At 41.7% G+C, this 14,960-nt stretch overlaps 1 long non-coding RNA gene across 1 annotated transcript in view; it reads right to left on the bottom strand.

Annotated features, from left to right (window-relative positions):
- LOC117974537 (uncharacterized) overlaps positions 1-14,960 on the bottom strand; it is a 41,132-nt gene that overhangs the window by 17,941 nt on the left and 8,231 nt on the right. Inside the window, exon 3 of the long non-coding RNA XR_004664568.2 lies at positions 1,720-1,829. This is a non-coding gene — a long non-coding RNA (uncharacterized LOC117974537). The remainder of the gene's footprint in view (positions 1-1,719; positions 1,830-14,960) is intronic.

The following is a 14,960-nucleotide window of genomic DNA, read 5'->3' as shown; positions in this document are numbered from 1 at the left end:
CTTCCTCAGCTGCCTCAAACATCTTCGTGAGGGCATTGGTACAATCCTATCATCCTTACTGGACAGATAAAAACATAAATGCCAAGGTCTCGGGCCACGTTGTTTGGGAAGTCCAGGCCACAGACCAATAGCCTACCTTCCAGTTCCCAGCCCCCTCTCCTTCCCTATCTCTCCTCCCTTGTACCCAGGAATCACCAGGAACTTGGTCTAAGTAACATCAAATATGCCAACTTTTCGAAGCACCCAGAAGATAGGCAAGATTTTTCATTTTTTACTCCCATCTTACTCGCTAGGAAGCCATAGCCAGAAAAGAATAAGTATTCTAAGACTTTCTCTTCTGAAACTGAAATTTAAGTGTGTGTGTATATATATAATATATATATATATGAAATTTATGTATTTATTTATTTTATTTAAGATAGGGTCGCTCTCTATTGCCTAGGCCAGAGTGCAGTGGTGCCATCACAGCTCACTGCAGCCTTGACCTCCTGGGCTCAAGCAATTCTCCCATCTTAGACTCCCGAGTAGTTGGTACTACTGGCACACACCACCACCATGCCCAGCTAATTTTTAAATTTTGTTTGCAGAGAAGAGGTCTCATTATGTTGCCCAGGCTGGTCTCAAACTCCTGGCTTCAAGCCATTTTCCTGCCTCGATCTCCCAGAGTGCTGAAATCACAGGTGTGAGCCACTGTGCCTGACCTGAAATCTATTTTTAGTTTAAGTTCAGAATTAAAACACTTGTGGATGACATTACTATATTAATGATAGGTCTTAGATTCTGATAATCTGATCTTATTATCACAGTCCTTCTTCTATAATTAGAGACTTTTTGAAGCCAGTGAGTAAAAATAATAGGAGTCTCTGAGTGATGGAGAATGAATACAGCTCAGGGGGAATACTGAGAAGGAACACATATTTTGGGGGTAGGTAAGGTGATTCCTGGGGCTGGAGAGATGTCAAATGGTGGCTGCAGCTTTGCTTCACATGATGGTGGTTCCAGTCTGGGCAGGGCAGGTCTGGGAAGGGCTGTAGCTCTTCCCTGAACATCTTGGAAACTTCAGGAGCAGAGGTGTTCCCAGGCTCCTCTCTGCTTCACAGCTTAATTGTTATATGTAATATTGTTTGGCTGTGTCCCCACCCAAATCTCATCTTGAATAGTAGCTCCCATAATTCCCATGTGTTGTGGGAGGGAGCCGGTGAGAGATAATTGAATCATGGGGGCTGTCTCCCTCATACTCTTCTCATGGTAGTGAATAAGTCTCGTGAGGTCTGATGGTTTTATAAGGAGAAACTCCTTTCACTTGGTTCTCATTCTCTCTCTTGCCTGCTGCCATGTAAGACGTTCCTTGCTCTTCCGCCATAATTGTGAGGCCTCCTAAGCCATGTGCAACTGTGAGCCCATTAAACCTCTTTCCTTTATAAATTACCCAGTCTTGGGTAGTCTTTATTAGCAGCCTGAGAACAGACTAATACAATATGTATCTTTCTGCATCAAATGTTCCACTCTCACACAGATAACAACTCCTCCAGCTCCTTATTTCCAGAGCATTAGGTAGAGAAAAAACTAAATTGTACGCAAACATTGCTCTTTATATATTCAAAGTCTTGCCTCACAGATGCAATTGGATGCAAGTCATTTTCCTGTTAATCTACAGGTAAAATTCCTCACTATCTCCTACGCAGGACTGACAAAAAGAGGTGAGAAGGGACATCTTACCATAAATGAAGAAATGAGCCCACGACCTTTCAGGGCTTCTGTTCAGCTTGTCATAACTCAATCCCATTTTCCTGAATGGCTTGTTTAACTTTCGGAGAGTATCAGATGTACTGTGGTGAAAATAATATTTGAACAAGAAGGAGATTATTAAGTTGCCAACCAAAAAGGCATTTTAAAGATACCCCCATTAAACTGTTTAAATACCCCTGACATTAATGCACTTGGAAACCTCTTCATATTAAGGAGTCATTTTAAAACAACACACATTGTTCGGCCAGAGATACCCAATTCCAGCTTGACATTTAGCACTTAAAGGAGTTTAGAGACTCCAGGCGGTCTTATCAACTCACAGACAAGGGCACTAAAAGTCAGATGGGCTGCTTTTGCCTGGAAACCACAAGCTAGAGCTCAAAATGAACCTAGGCTCCAGTTAAGTGCTTAAAGTATTAAGAGAATCTGAAAACAAAGTACACACCATTAGCCAAATTGGTGCCGGCTTTTGATGATCTGCAGTATGTACTTGTGGCTTGGTCTTTGTCAAAAGTCTTTTAAAAGAGAGAGGAGAGGGAATGACATACTTATAACTCTTCTACCGGATACAATAGAGTAAGGAGGGCCTATTAATGAGTCGGGGCCAATGAGCATTTCTAAACATCTAATTTCCCCCTTAAATACAATTAGCTGTAAGAGGCAACCAGCAGGGGGAAAAACCAGCTTTCCTGTGAAAAAATTCCTGGCATATATTCATGAGACAATCAGAAAGTGCGAATAAATAGGCACTAGACCAGTAAGTGCCTTTTTTCAAATTTAAAACTACAGAAGTCAAGCTTTGATCTCGTCCAAGAATAAGGGATGGAAATTTAATTATGTTTTTTCTCCAATTAACTTAGAAAATTATTTAGAAGGAAGGAAAAAATACTCTTTTGTTCCCACTGTCTTAATTTGAGCCTCATGAGAGTGCCGTGAACTAGGAACGACTGTGTCCATTTTACATATTAGAAAATAGGGAGTTCAGTGCCCTAACCGTCTGCAGGCTCCCTAAATTTCGATTTCAAACTTACTTCTTGGGGTTAAGCTAGTTAGAGATAGAATGGGCATTAAAACACAGGCTACCTAGTAGAACTGCAAAAATACCTAGTAGAATTGCAAAATATCAAAACAAAGAAAATCAAAACAAATACCCCAGATATTCTGTGGAGATGCTTTTTATTTCTTGTAATCCAATGGTATGGATCCCCCAACTGGTGCCACTTAATACAAGTCAAGTCAAAGTTCTGGGGTCACAGAACCTTCACTTAATCCCATGGTGGCCTTGGGTAGATGGCAGTGACCCTCAGTTCCCTACCTTGAGAAATGGAGATAGCACCTGCTTATTGGCATTTTCATGATGATTAATTATCATAAAAGTGTTAGATGCCATAATGCAGTTGCTCATGCTTGTAATCCCAGCACTTTGGGAGGCCGAGGCGAGCGGATCCCAAGGTCAGAAGTTCGAGACCAGCCTGATTAACATGGTGAAACCCCATCTCTACTAAAAATACAAAAATTAGCTGGGTGTAGTGGCACGCATCTGTAATCTCAACTACTCGGGAGGCTGAGGCAGGAGAATCGCTTGAACCTGGAAGGCAGAGGTTGCAGTAAGCTGAGATCGTGCTATTACACTTCAGCCTAGGGGACAGAGCAAGACTCCATTTCAAAAAAAAAAAAGTGTTAGATGCCCGATACATACTACGGATACTATGGGCTTAATGACGAATGGTGTTTCCTTAGTTCCATAGTGCACATCTCCTCAGAAGAGGCCCTAAAAAGTACAGCATGGTTTGCTTGTGCCCGGAACCCCTTTCATTAACAGAAACTCCCTCTCTTACTCAGATGGGGCAGTTTGTAAAGCAATCATGTTATACTGCCTGCATTCTGACTGTGTGCTCCACATACACCATGCCCTAGTTAGCATGGCTTCAGTACCACAAGAAGTAGACATATTCCCATAGTCTCTCCATAACGCTATATATGCCACCCAAAGAGATAATATGAGGATTTTACTCCCACATCTATTCCTATATTCTAAATAATCATATTGAAATAAATATATTATACTTAAGTTTTACCTCTTATTGGTGAACTGATCTAATCTTTATCTTAGAAATCAGTTTATCTGGTATCTTTCCCTTTTCAGTTCTTCTTTCCAGAGTTCAACACACTATTACAGAGCCACTCTTTTTATGTCTATCTCATCATGATCACTAATTCAGCAAGTATTTATTGGTCACCTACTACTGTATACAGCAAGTACATTCTGCTAGGCACTGGGGATAAAATTATGAACAAGGCTGCCTGCAGTTCCTATTTTCATAGAACTTTCTTGCATGGTAGAGCAGGAAACAATTAAAAGGACAAATAAGATAATTATAGGCTCTGATCTGGTATGAAGAAAATAATATAGAGCTGAGAGAGGATTAATGCAGGTGTCTAGTTAAGACTCTATGAGAAGAAAGTGCATGTCTGGAGAAGAGACACTTAAGCCGAGACCTAAAGGACATTTAGGAAAATTCTCCTTTCAAGACTGAGCCTAATGCATATCCTGAACAATTGGCTTCTGAAATCCAGAAAGGATTTGCTATTATTTTAACTTTTTACACACACACACACATGCACACACACACACGCAGCCTTTTAAATACTCAAATACTGTTTCTCCTTTAAGTAATGGACTGATGTTTCTCTGAGATAGTATTTTTTAATGTAAGACAAATGTGCATTAGAGCTCAGGACTGCTGAACATCAAATCTTTCCAAAAAGCCATTTCTGGAAAACATAAATCCTCCCATTGGCTTTAATAATGGATGTTAACATGGCAAAGGTTCATTCTTTACCTCATGCTCAAGAATTCTCAGCAGCCTCTTCACCACACAATTGCTGTAACTCCAGGCAGGTTTGAGAGACTCTAGAACACCCCTTAAGTCATTCAGAAACTCCTTCCCTGCTTAGAAATGATTTGTCTAGCTACTTGGGAGCCTGAGGTGGGAGGATTGCTTGAGCCCAGGAGTTCGAAGCTGCAGTGAGCTATGATCGCATGACTGCACTCCAACCTGGGTGACAGAGTGAGACCTTGTCTCTAAAAATAACAACAATAATAATAATAGAAATGATTTGTCAAGGGTCTGTCCAAATGGAAGGAGGAAGCTTCTAGCTCCCCATGGCTCTGACCAGGGAGCCAGAAGGAAATTCTCTCAAAGCCATTTTCCTAGAGTAGATTCCACAGGACTCGACTGGCTGGTGGTAGGGAGTGGGTGTCATAGGATCACAGATAAGACCACAGGGCCAAAATCCTACAGGCAGAAGTGGTGCTCTGAGATTAGGCAGATGTTTTTCTTTTTAAAATTTTTTAAATTTTAATTTTTGTGGGTACACAGTAGGTGTATATATTTATGGGGTACCTGAGATGTTTTGACACAGGCATGCAATGTGAAATAAGCCCATCATGGAGAATGGAGCATCCTTCCCCTCAAGCATTTATCCTTTGTGTTACAAACAACCCAATTACACTCTTCTAGTGGTTTTAAATGTTAGGCAGATGTTTTTCTATCAAGACACTGAGTGAAGGAAAGAGCCAATAAAAATTCTATTGCTAGGGTGTCTGCTTCCATTGCTATTAGTGCATTTACTCCATGAGAATTGTTAGCTTTGGGGTGATTATGCACACACCCTGACACAATTATGGCCATGCTTACATACGAAATATTATCAATCTCCATGTGCCCTTTGAAAAGACCAGCCAAACTGGTGAAAGGCCCTGGTTTAAGAAGAAACCGGTATCTCCAGGAGTTTTTGCAATTATTTGACTTTTCCACAGGGAGAAGAGATGCTTGGCTTTGGTTGCACATTGACCGAAAGGAAAAGATACTGCTAATTTTGGTGTAATATTAGATTTTCCTGGGATTGTTTATTTTCCATTGCTTCTCGGACAAGTCAAAAAAGATCTGGAATCCTGGGTTTCATTGACTGTGTCCATTTTCAATTGCTAAGTCTCCATCATCTGTGAATGCTGTCTTTGCAGAAGTTTGCATGGGAACTGGTTGGTGTATTTTGCCCTAAATGGAATTACGACATTCCAAACAAGGATTGAGATCCTTCCCAAGACTGTTTCTCAGTGTTCAATGCATGTGACATAATCAATGACCTGGGCATTTGATTTGATTTTCAGCTCTTCCAGGCCCCAAAATACCAATTCCAGTTCTTGCAATACACAGACACTCAAGTTTTGATGGGCTTGTTCTGCTGTCATATCTAAGCCTGGAATCAAGTTTGACATTCAAAACAAAGCAAGTCACCGTAACTCCTATAGAACAACTAAGGCCATTTAAGGTTGAACCAGGAATTCTGCCACCACAAAGGGCAGAAAGTTTTTTTAGGTCTCTTTTTCAGACAACACACTTTTTGCATGATAATCGGAACATGGTTTATTTAGCTAGAGGTGGTGAAGCACTGAGTCATCTCTTGCAGCATAAAAAACCTGGGGTTGGCCAGGCATGGTGGCTCTTGGCCGCAATCCCACCATTTTGGGAGGCCGAGGTGGGTGGATCACCTGAGGTCAGGAGTTCGAGACCAGCCTGGCCAACATGGTGAAACCCCGTCTCTACTACTTAAAAAAAAAAAAAAAGTAAAAGAAAAAGAAAAACAAATTAGCTGGGAGTAGTGTTGGGTGCCTGTAATTCCAGTTACTGGGGAGGCTGAGACAGGAGAATCGTTTGAACCCGGGAGGCAGAGGTTGCAGTTAGCCAAGATCACACCACTGCACTCCAGCTTGGGTAACAAGAGTGAAACTCTGTTTCAAAAACAAACAAAAACCTGGGGTTTGGGAAGGCCTGGTACAGGGAAACTGACACTCCACAGCCATTGAACTCCGGGGTCACCTCAGTTTAAACCTCACAGGCACATTCCCTGAGGTGTATGGACAAACCCCACACCTCCACTGATTTCTGATTGTTACAGTTATGTGATAGGGGGGGATTTAATCAAAGCCAGGATTACAACAGGAGTTGAAAAAACCCTGTGGTTGGGAAGTAAAGGAAGTATTTTTCTGGTTCTTAGCAACCTCTGTGAATTCTAGATGATAAAAACACTTGTCTCACAGGGATATTGTGATTTTTAGATAAGATATCTTTGTGGGTTTTTTGTTTTGTTTTGTTTTTGTTTTTTGAGACGGAATCTCTCTCTTGTCACCCAGGCTGGAGTGCAATGGTGTGATCTCGGCTCAATGCAACCTCCGCCTCACAGGTTCAAGAGATTCTCTGGCCTCAGCCTCCTGAGTAGCTGGGATTACAGGTGCCCACCACCATGCCTGGCTAATTTTTGTATTTTTAGTAGAGACGGGGTTTTACCATATTGGCCAGTCTGGTCTCGAACTCCTGACCTCAAGTGATCCACCCGCCTCTGCCTCCCAAAGTGCTGGGATTATAGGCGTGACTCACCGCGCCCGGCCTAGATCAGATGTCTTAATACCTACTTTCCTTCCCTCTTCCTTCATTCTTCCCTCCCTCTCTTTCTTTCTTCTTTTCTTCTCTTTCTCCCTCTCTCTTTTTCTCTCTTCCCTCCCTCTTTCTTTCCTTTCCTACTCCATTTCGAAAGAGGTATTTTGGAAAGAGATTAAAAAAAATACATCTTCTAGGGCTAGAAGACAGATGAATTCCTTAGACACTGTTATTAGATAACCCTTCTGTGTTAAATATCTGCTGTGTGTTTCACCCTTTGCGTACAATTTCTCATTTGCTACTCTCAGTGCTTCTGCAGTCTGGGTATTGCAATCATCTCATTTAATGATGAGAAAATGGAAGTTCAAGGAAGTTTAGCGACTTGCCAAAAGTCTTAACCTTTGATCACTACTGGATCTGAGATTTGAAGCTAGCTTTGTCTCATTTCCTAGTTTATATTCTTTCTAGAAGACCAAATTCCAATTGGTAAAAGCAAATTGTATATTCTAATCAAAATCTAAAAGAGAAGCAAAGTCAGATGGCATTGATTAGTGATTATCAAATGTACTGCATGTAAGAGAAATGTGGGATGCTTATGAAAAGGAAGAGCCCCATGACCGAACCCTGGAGATTCGGACTCAGCACTTTCAAAGAGCAAGGAGGGCCTAGGAATCTGCGTTTTAAGAAATGCCCAAGGGGTTTAAGTAGATCCAGGCTCACAATTTAACAAACACCAGTGGAGATACCATTTGTTAACATTTCCCCTCATCCTACTTCCAAGATGCAAAAATAATACACACCCGAAACAACAGCTTGCTCCTTGAGAATGACGCTAATGCTAAGGAGCCATCTGAACACGCCTACCTCACAGGTGCTGCTGAAAGGCAGGGCGCCGTCTCTAACCCACTGCAGCCATGGAACTTGGGAAATCATTTCCATAGTGCAATCACTTATGCTATAAATCACTAGTAACACTCAATCAATGCCCAATAAGTAAGTGTTGAACTGACAAAAATAGCTAGATTCAGACTTTCATGAACTTTATAAGTTATTGGATTTTTCTTTGTTTTCTAGAAAATGTCTGGAAGACTGTTAAGTCACTTGAACTCTGGAAGCTCTGATCATGAACAATAGTAATATTTCTATCATCAAGATATCTGGGCATAGGCTAACTTCACTTCTGAATCAGTGATGGCATGAGACCCGCCTGCAGGTGAGGCTTCCGCACATCCAACTGCACGTGCCTGCAGCAGCTCCAGACCCATCCTCTGAAAAAAAATCTGCTTTAAAAGGGATGCTAAAGACCCACTTCTTCTGGACTGCAGGTTCTGAGGACAGTGGTTCTCCAATTTTGGCTGCATCAGAATTCCAGGGAGTCTTGTTCAAACACAGACTTCTGACCCTACCCTTCCAGATTCAGTCTTAGTAGGTCTGGGGCAGGGCCCGGGAATTCGCATTTTTCACAAGCTACCAGTCGATGCTGATGCTACTGCTCTGGGAACACTCAGAGAATAATTGTCTTAGGCATTAATTATGCTTCAAATCAAGACCTTTGGATTTCCACAGCCATAGGGAAATACAGGTCCTTTGCGTCAATTTTACCTCGTGGGGAGAAAGGCTTAGTCAGTTAACTTCTGTTATATTCCTAGAAAAGTAAACTAAGAATTCACAGTAATAGCCGGGCATGGTGGCTCACGCCTGTAATCCCAGCACTTTGGGAGGCCAAGGCGGGCAGATCACTTGAGGTCAGGAGTTCAAGACCAGCCTGGCCAACATGGCAAAACCCTGCCTCTACTAAAAATACAAAAATTAGCTAGGTGTGATGGCGGGTGCCTGTAATCCCAGCTACTCGGGAGGCTGAGGCAGGAGAATTGCTTGAACCTGGGAGGCAGAGGTTGCAGTGAGCTGAGATTGCACCACTGCACTCTAGCCTGGTGACAGAGTGAGACTCTCAAAAAACAAACAAAAACAAAAACAAGCAAACAAAACAAACAAAAAAACCAAGAACCCCAAAAAACTTGGGATAGGTATAATAGGGTTTAAAGATTTTAAGATTCTAGATTTTTGGAAAACTTTTGGCTACAGGCCTACTAGAAGTATAACTGCTTACTACTGTGAGGCTCAGTGGTAGATAGCCTGTTTGGCCCTGGGCATAATAAGCATTTTCTGCTAAGGCTGGTTTTTCACTTAAAAGAAGTACTGTGAAAACCAGGTATAGATTGTGGCCAGACATCCTATAGAAAGGTGATCATTTCAAACCTTTAAGTCAGCTCTTTGAAATGCCATGAGGTGGCCATTGGTGGAGCAGATGGTTCTGCTTGAAAACTGCACCAAAAGGCCACATTCCCTACACACTTGTAGCTACTGGGGACACATTCAGAAGCTGGAAGATGAACCAAGTAGGGAGTCGGCATTTTGTCTCATGATGTAAAGCTCTGTTCCCATTGCAGGCAGAGGCTTGGGGACATTATGCATTTAGGAAAATCTCTCTCTTCATTTGCAAACAGCCTAAATTATCCCTTAGACGTAATATATTATCAAGACATTAGTGTGTATGCATGCGTGTTTGTGCTAATAATTTAACAGTTAGAATTTCCTTGCAAGTGACACAAACCACTCTGCCCTGTTGACACTGGATCAAGAAAGAAAACAGAGGTTATATTTATTAATCCATCATATGGTTTGGATGTGTCCCCACCCAAATCTCATCTTGAATTGTAGCTCCCATAATTCCCTCATGTTGTGGGAGGGACTCAGTGGTAGACAACTGAATCAAGGGGGGTTGTTTCCCCATACTGTTTTGTGGTAGTGAATAAGTCTCATGAGATCTCTTGGTTTTATAAGGCGAAATCTTTTTCGTTTGGCTCTCATTCTTTTCTCTTGCCTGCCGCCATGTGAGACGTAACTTTTGCCTTCTGCCATGATTGTGAGGCCTTCCCAGCCATGTGGAACTGTGAGTCCATTAAACCTCTTTCTTTTGTAAATTGCGCAGTCTTGGGTATGTCTTTATTAGCAGCATGAAAACCGAGTAATACATCTATGTTACATTATCATTCACAAGTATTCTGGCTTCCAATTTGGCTTGCTCCAGAGCTCAAATAAAGTCAGCAGCATAAGTCAAGTCAGCAGCATTAAATTTCTCTCTTTTCGTTTCTTGGCCCTACCTTTACCAGTGGAAGTCCCAAGGAGTCCTCTGTAATAGTAAATGCCCAGCTCTTAAATAACCTCTGAGGCCAGGAACACCTGAACTTACAAGCTCACCCAGGCAGCCTGGGCTGAAAGGAAGCAGAGGTGAACTCCACAGTAAAAGTGAGAGCTATTGCTGGAAGAAAATGAACAGAGAAATGCAAATAAAGGATAGCTACTATAAATGGATAACCATGGATGGATGATCAGAAAGAATGAGGAGATGGGAAGAGCTCAAAGGGAACTAGATTTGAAGAGCCCTAAATACTCTCAACTCTGAAGCTTTTTGGGCATCTATGATGCTTAAGCAACTATGATGCTTTTTTTTTTTAATTGAGATGTAATTTCGCTCTTGTTGCCCAGGCTGGAGTGCAATGGTGCCATCTCAGCTCACCGCAACCTCTGCCTCCCAGGTTCAAGCGATTCTCCTGCCTCAGCCTCCTGAGCAGCTGGGATTACAAGCATGCACCACCATGCCCGGCTAATTTTTTTGTACTTTTAGTAGAGACAGGGTTTCTCCATTTTTGTCAGGCTGGTCTGGTCTTGAACTCCTGACCTCAGGTGATCCGCCCACCTCAGCCTCCCAAAGTGCTGGGATTACAGGCGTGAGCCACTGCACCCAGAGTGACTATGATGCTTTTTAACCCTCCATTTTTCCAGTATTACTGGGGGACAGAAATTCTCAGCCTTTGGCAAATGTGAGTCATTTTGTCTTAAGATTTCGTTGTTGGTTGTAAGGAACAGGAGAGGATACAAAGGTCACGTTTCAGGGTATTACCTTTATAAAGTTAGGTTTGGCTAAGCAAATTTCCTCCTGTCTTTCCTATCTTATATAGTAAGATAATGTCCCTTGTTTCCTTAATACCATTTTCTTAAGGAATTTCAATGTGTGTTATAATTCCTTGATTGCAGCTCCAGTCATGAGATCCTGCTGCTTACTTAAAGTTGTGACCTTAGTTAAGTCATTGAAACTTTCTGGACCCCAGATTGCTTTTATGTAAAATGGAGGAGTTAGTTAAATAATCTGAGAGTCTCCTTTTCAATAAATAAATGCAGCAGAAATCCCAGCCCCAGCCTAAATTGTGTCCATCCTGGGGATTCAAGCATGACCCACTGAATCTGGGAAACTAGGAATACAAGTCTTGGAAAATCCTAAGGAAAAAAGCAGCCGGATAGAATGAGCCAGAATCATGATCTCTATCACCTGAATTTTCTCTCAGTCCCCATCCCCCAGCAACTCCTCTGAAATCCTTTGTCAATGATGACAGCTATAAATAAAACTCAAAAGACATGTCCCACTAAATTGCTGTAAACATGCCTAATTCAGAAGGGGAAGAGACACTTTCTTTCCTCTGTCCCATCACAACATACCAGGCAGCGTCGGCATATCGAAGGCTCTGGAATATCCTCTCCAATTAAATATGCAATGGAACAAACAAAAATCCCCCTCACTGGAAACTCACCAGCCACCTCTGCCAACCAACTTTTCAAAAATCTTAAGATCTAAACTTCAGGTTAAAGATAGTGAATTAAAAATATACATTTAACTCTGTTCCTTCCTAAAACACCCCTAGCCTGACAGAAGGGAATTTTCTAAAGGGTCACAAGGTTGGGAAAGGAGATGATAGCAACTGAACTTTGCATGTGGAAAAGTTAAAGAATGACTGGAGATTGATTCCAAAGACCGAAGAATGCTGAACCCTCAGCCCCTGCTGAGAAAGATGAAGATAACCACATTTGCACCGAAGACGCCCCCACAATGGCTCTGATAATGATAGCACCGCGTACCTCTGGGAGTGGGGGTGAAGGAGAGACTGAAATAAGAATTGGTTAAAAGTGGTTAAGACACAAAAGCAGATTCCCTCTTTCATCACATGCAGCTAAGTAACCGTCTTTTTCCTATCCTGCGGAACGTTGCAGGTTTATTCTCTGCATGGAGTGAAAGTTGAAGGGACATCAAATCACTTGAGACCTGGGGGACAGGGGGCAATGGCTCACACACTGTGGGAGGCCAAGGCCGGAGGATGGCTTGAGCCCAGGAGTTCAAGACCAGCCTGGGTAACATAGCGAAGACCCCACCTCTACAAAAAAATACAAAAATTAGCCAGGCATGGCAGTGCTTGCCTGTGGTCCCAGCTACTCAGGAGGCTGTGAGGTGGGAGGATCACCTGAGCCTGGGAGGTTGAGGCTGCAGAGAGCCATAATTGTGCCACTGTATCCAGCCTAGGAGACAGAGTGAGACCATCTCAAAAAAAAAAAAAAATTCAGCTGAGACCTGGGGAACCCTTCTCAATGTTAAAAACCCACAGCTTTCTTCACACCTTCAGCTTTAAGGCCCAGACTTGCCATCCAAATAGAAGAACAGAATCTGACCAGGCCAAAAGAAAAGACTTACAGATACAGCTATTGTTCAGGCAGACCCTCCCACAGTGAAGCCCACAGTGACAGGCTCCTCCAACAGCCACAGACCCTCCCATCAGCTTTGTAATAGCCCAACTTAAATAGGAGCAGAAATCCTAGGCTCGCCAGACAACTGAGCCTAGCCTACTCAATACAATATATATATATTCATTTGTAAATATTTGTTTTCTCTTCCCCTCAGCTAGGTATAAATCCATGAAAATGGGCCAGGATGCATCAATGTATATTTGGGTAACACAGAGCTGCTTAATCATAGGTATTTCACACACAGAGATGAATGAGTGATAATGGCTGAAATCTGCAAGAAACAATGTAGCAGAAGCTGATTGGTGAAAATAAGAAACTAATTTAAGTGTACTTGGGGGCCTCCCTGAAATATTCAGAGGAGAGTGTACTTTACAAGTTGCATCAGAGGTCCTGTGTGAGCAAGTGGTGGGCAAGGACATAAATTTATCGATACTGATGTTAATGACAGTCATTTACATATTACAGATAGCCTAATGAGTCTCAGTGACATTTGGGTGACTTAAATAGCATTGTTGATTTATTGAATGTTTTCTACATGTTAGGTCCTTGGCAAAGCACTTTACATACAATCTCTTAATTAAACCTTACAACAGGCCTGTTAACATATTATCCCCATTTTACAGATGAGGAAACTGAGGTTCAGAAAGGTTAAGTAATTTTTCCAAGTTAGTTTGCCAATCAGTGAAAAGGTTGGAATTCAAACACCTGTCATCGGACTCTAAAACCCATTTCTGCCTTTCGCACTCCACGCTGTCACAAAACATGTCAATTTTCACTTAATATAATGTGATCCTGCCCCAAAAAATCAAGAAGTCTCTGACAATGTGATTTTATATAAAATAAATTATATAACTAGATTCTCTTATAAAAATAAATTATTTAACTAGATTTCTAATATTGTGCAGCTAATGATTCCATTTTTTCAAGTATTACAAATAACATTGCACAGAACATCCTGGCACAGAAAAGTTTTTGCATGCTTCCCTAATTATTTCCTTAGGATAAAATCCTGGAAGTGTTCTTACTTCAAAGACCAGAAACATGTTGAAGGCTTTGATAATGCCCCAGGCTAAGTTTGTACACATGTAGGCTCCCAACAGCCGCCCCCGACATGCTCATTTCATCACACTCTTGCCAGCATGAGTAATTATAATCCTTTTCAGCCTTTGACATTCTGATATGTAAAAAATGCTGTCACTCTTTCATTTGCATTCCATTGACTGAAAATGAGCTTGAAAGTATTAACTATACACTTATTGAATTTTTCTGCTTTTTGGCAGAGATTTTCCCCACTTGTTCCTTGAGTTGTCGATCTTATCCTTGCTAATTTGTGTTAACTTTTCATATAATAAGAATACCTTTTGCTTGGAAATGTTATCGCCCCATTTGCCATTTGTCTTTAAAGTCCCTTTAACTCCCCAAGAATCTCTGCTTTACATATCTGTATTCCTACAAATGGTGAAATTGATTCTCATTTTGTCTGGATGGTAATGGCAGTGTTGAGATTGAAAAGGAACATTTTATCAGTGAAAGGGCAGCATGAGCTTCTGGAATCTGGAGTGGGGACGTGGATCAAGGAGAGACATCAAAGGATCATGGGTTCATGGGTTCAAGACAGAAGAGAGATCAGAAGGGTGTGTAACTGAAGAAGATGGACAGGAGAATAGAGAAACAAATAAAGGATGCATTCAAAAAGCCATGAATAACCTTGTAAAAAGCTTTATATCTACCTGGTAAGAAAATGTTGGCAATGAATTCAAACATAGGATCCCAAGAAAAAAAAAACATGTATAACAGTTTTCTTCTTTGTTTATTTAGAGACAGGCCATTGCTCTGCCACCTAGGCTGGAGTGCAATGGCACAATCATAGTTCACTGTAACCTCAAACTCCTGGGCTCAAGTAATCCTCCTGCCTCAGCCTCCTGAATAACTAGAACTACAGAAGCATGTCACCACACCTGATTATATTTTTTCAAAAAAATTTATAGAGATGAAGTCTCGTTATGTTGCCCCAGCTGGTCTTGAATGAACTCCTGGACTCAAGCGATCCTCCTGCTTCAGCCTCCCAAAGCACAGGGATTACAGGTGTGAGCCACTGCACCCAGCCAAGGTATAATCGCTTTCTTCACTTTTAAA

Source organism: Pan paniscus, chromosome 8, assembly GCF_029289425.2.
Source record: "Pan paniscus chromosome 8, NHGRI_mPanPan1-v2.0_pri, whole genome shotgun sequence".
Taxonomy (NCBI): Eukaryota; Metazoa; Chordata; class Mammalia; order Primates; family Hominidae; genus Pan; species Pan paniscus.
Note: the sequence above shows the minus strand (reverse complement) of the source record. Positions and strands in the feature narration are given on the sequence as shown.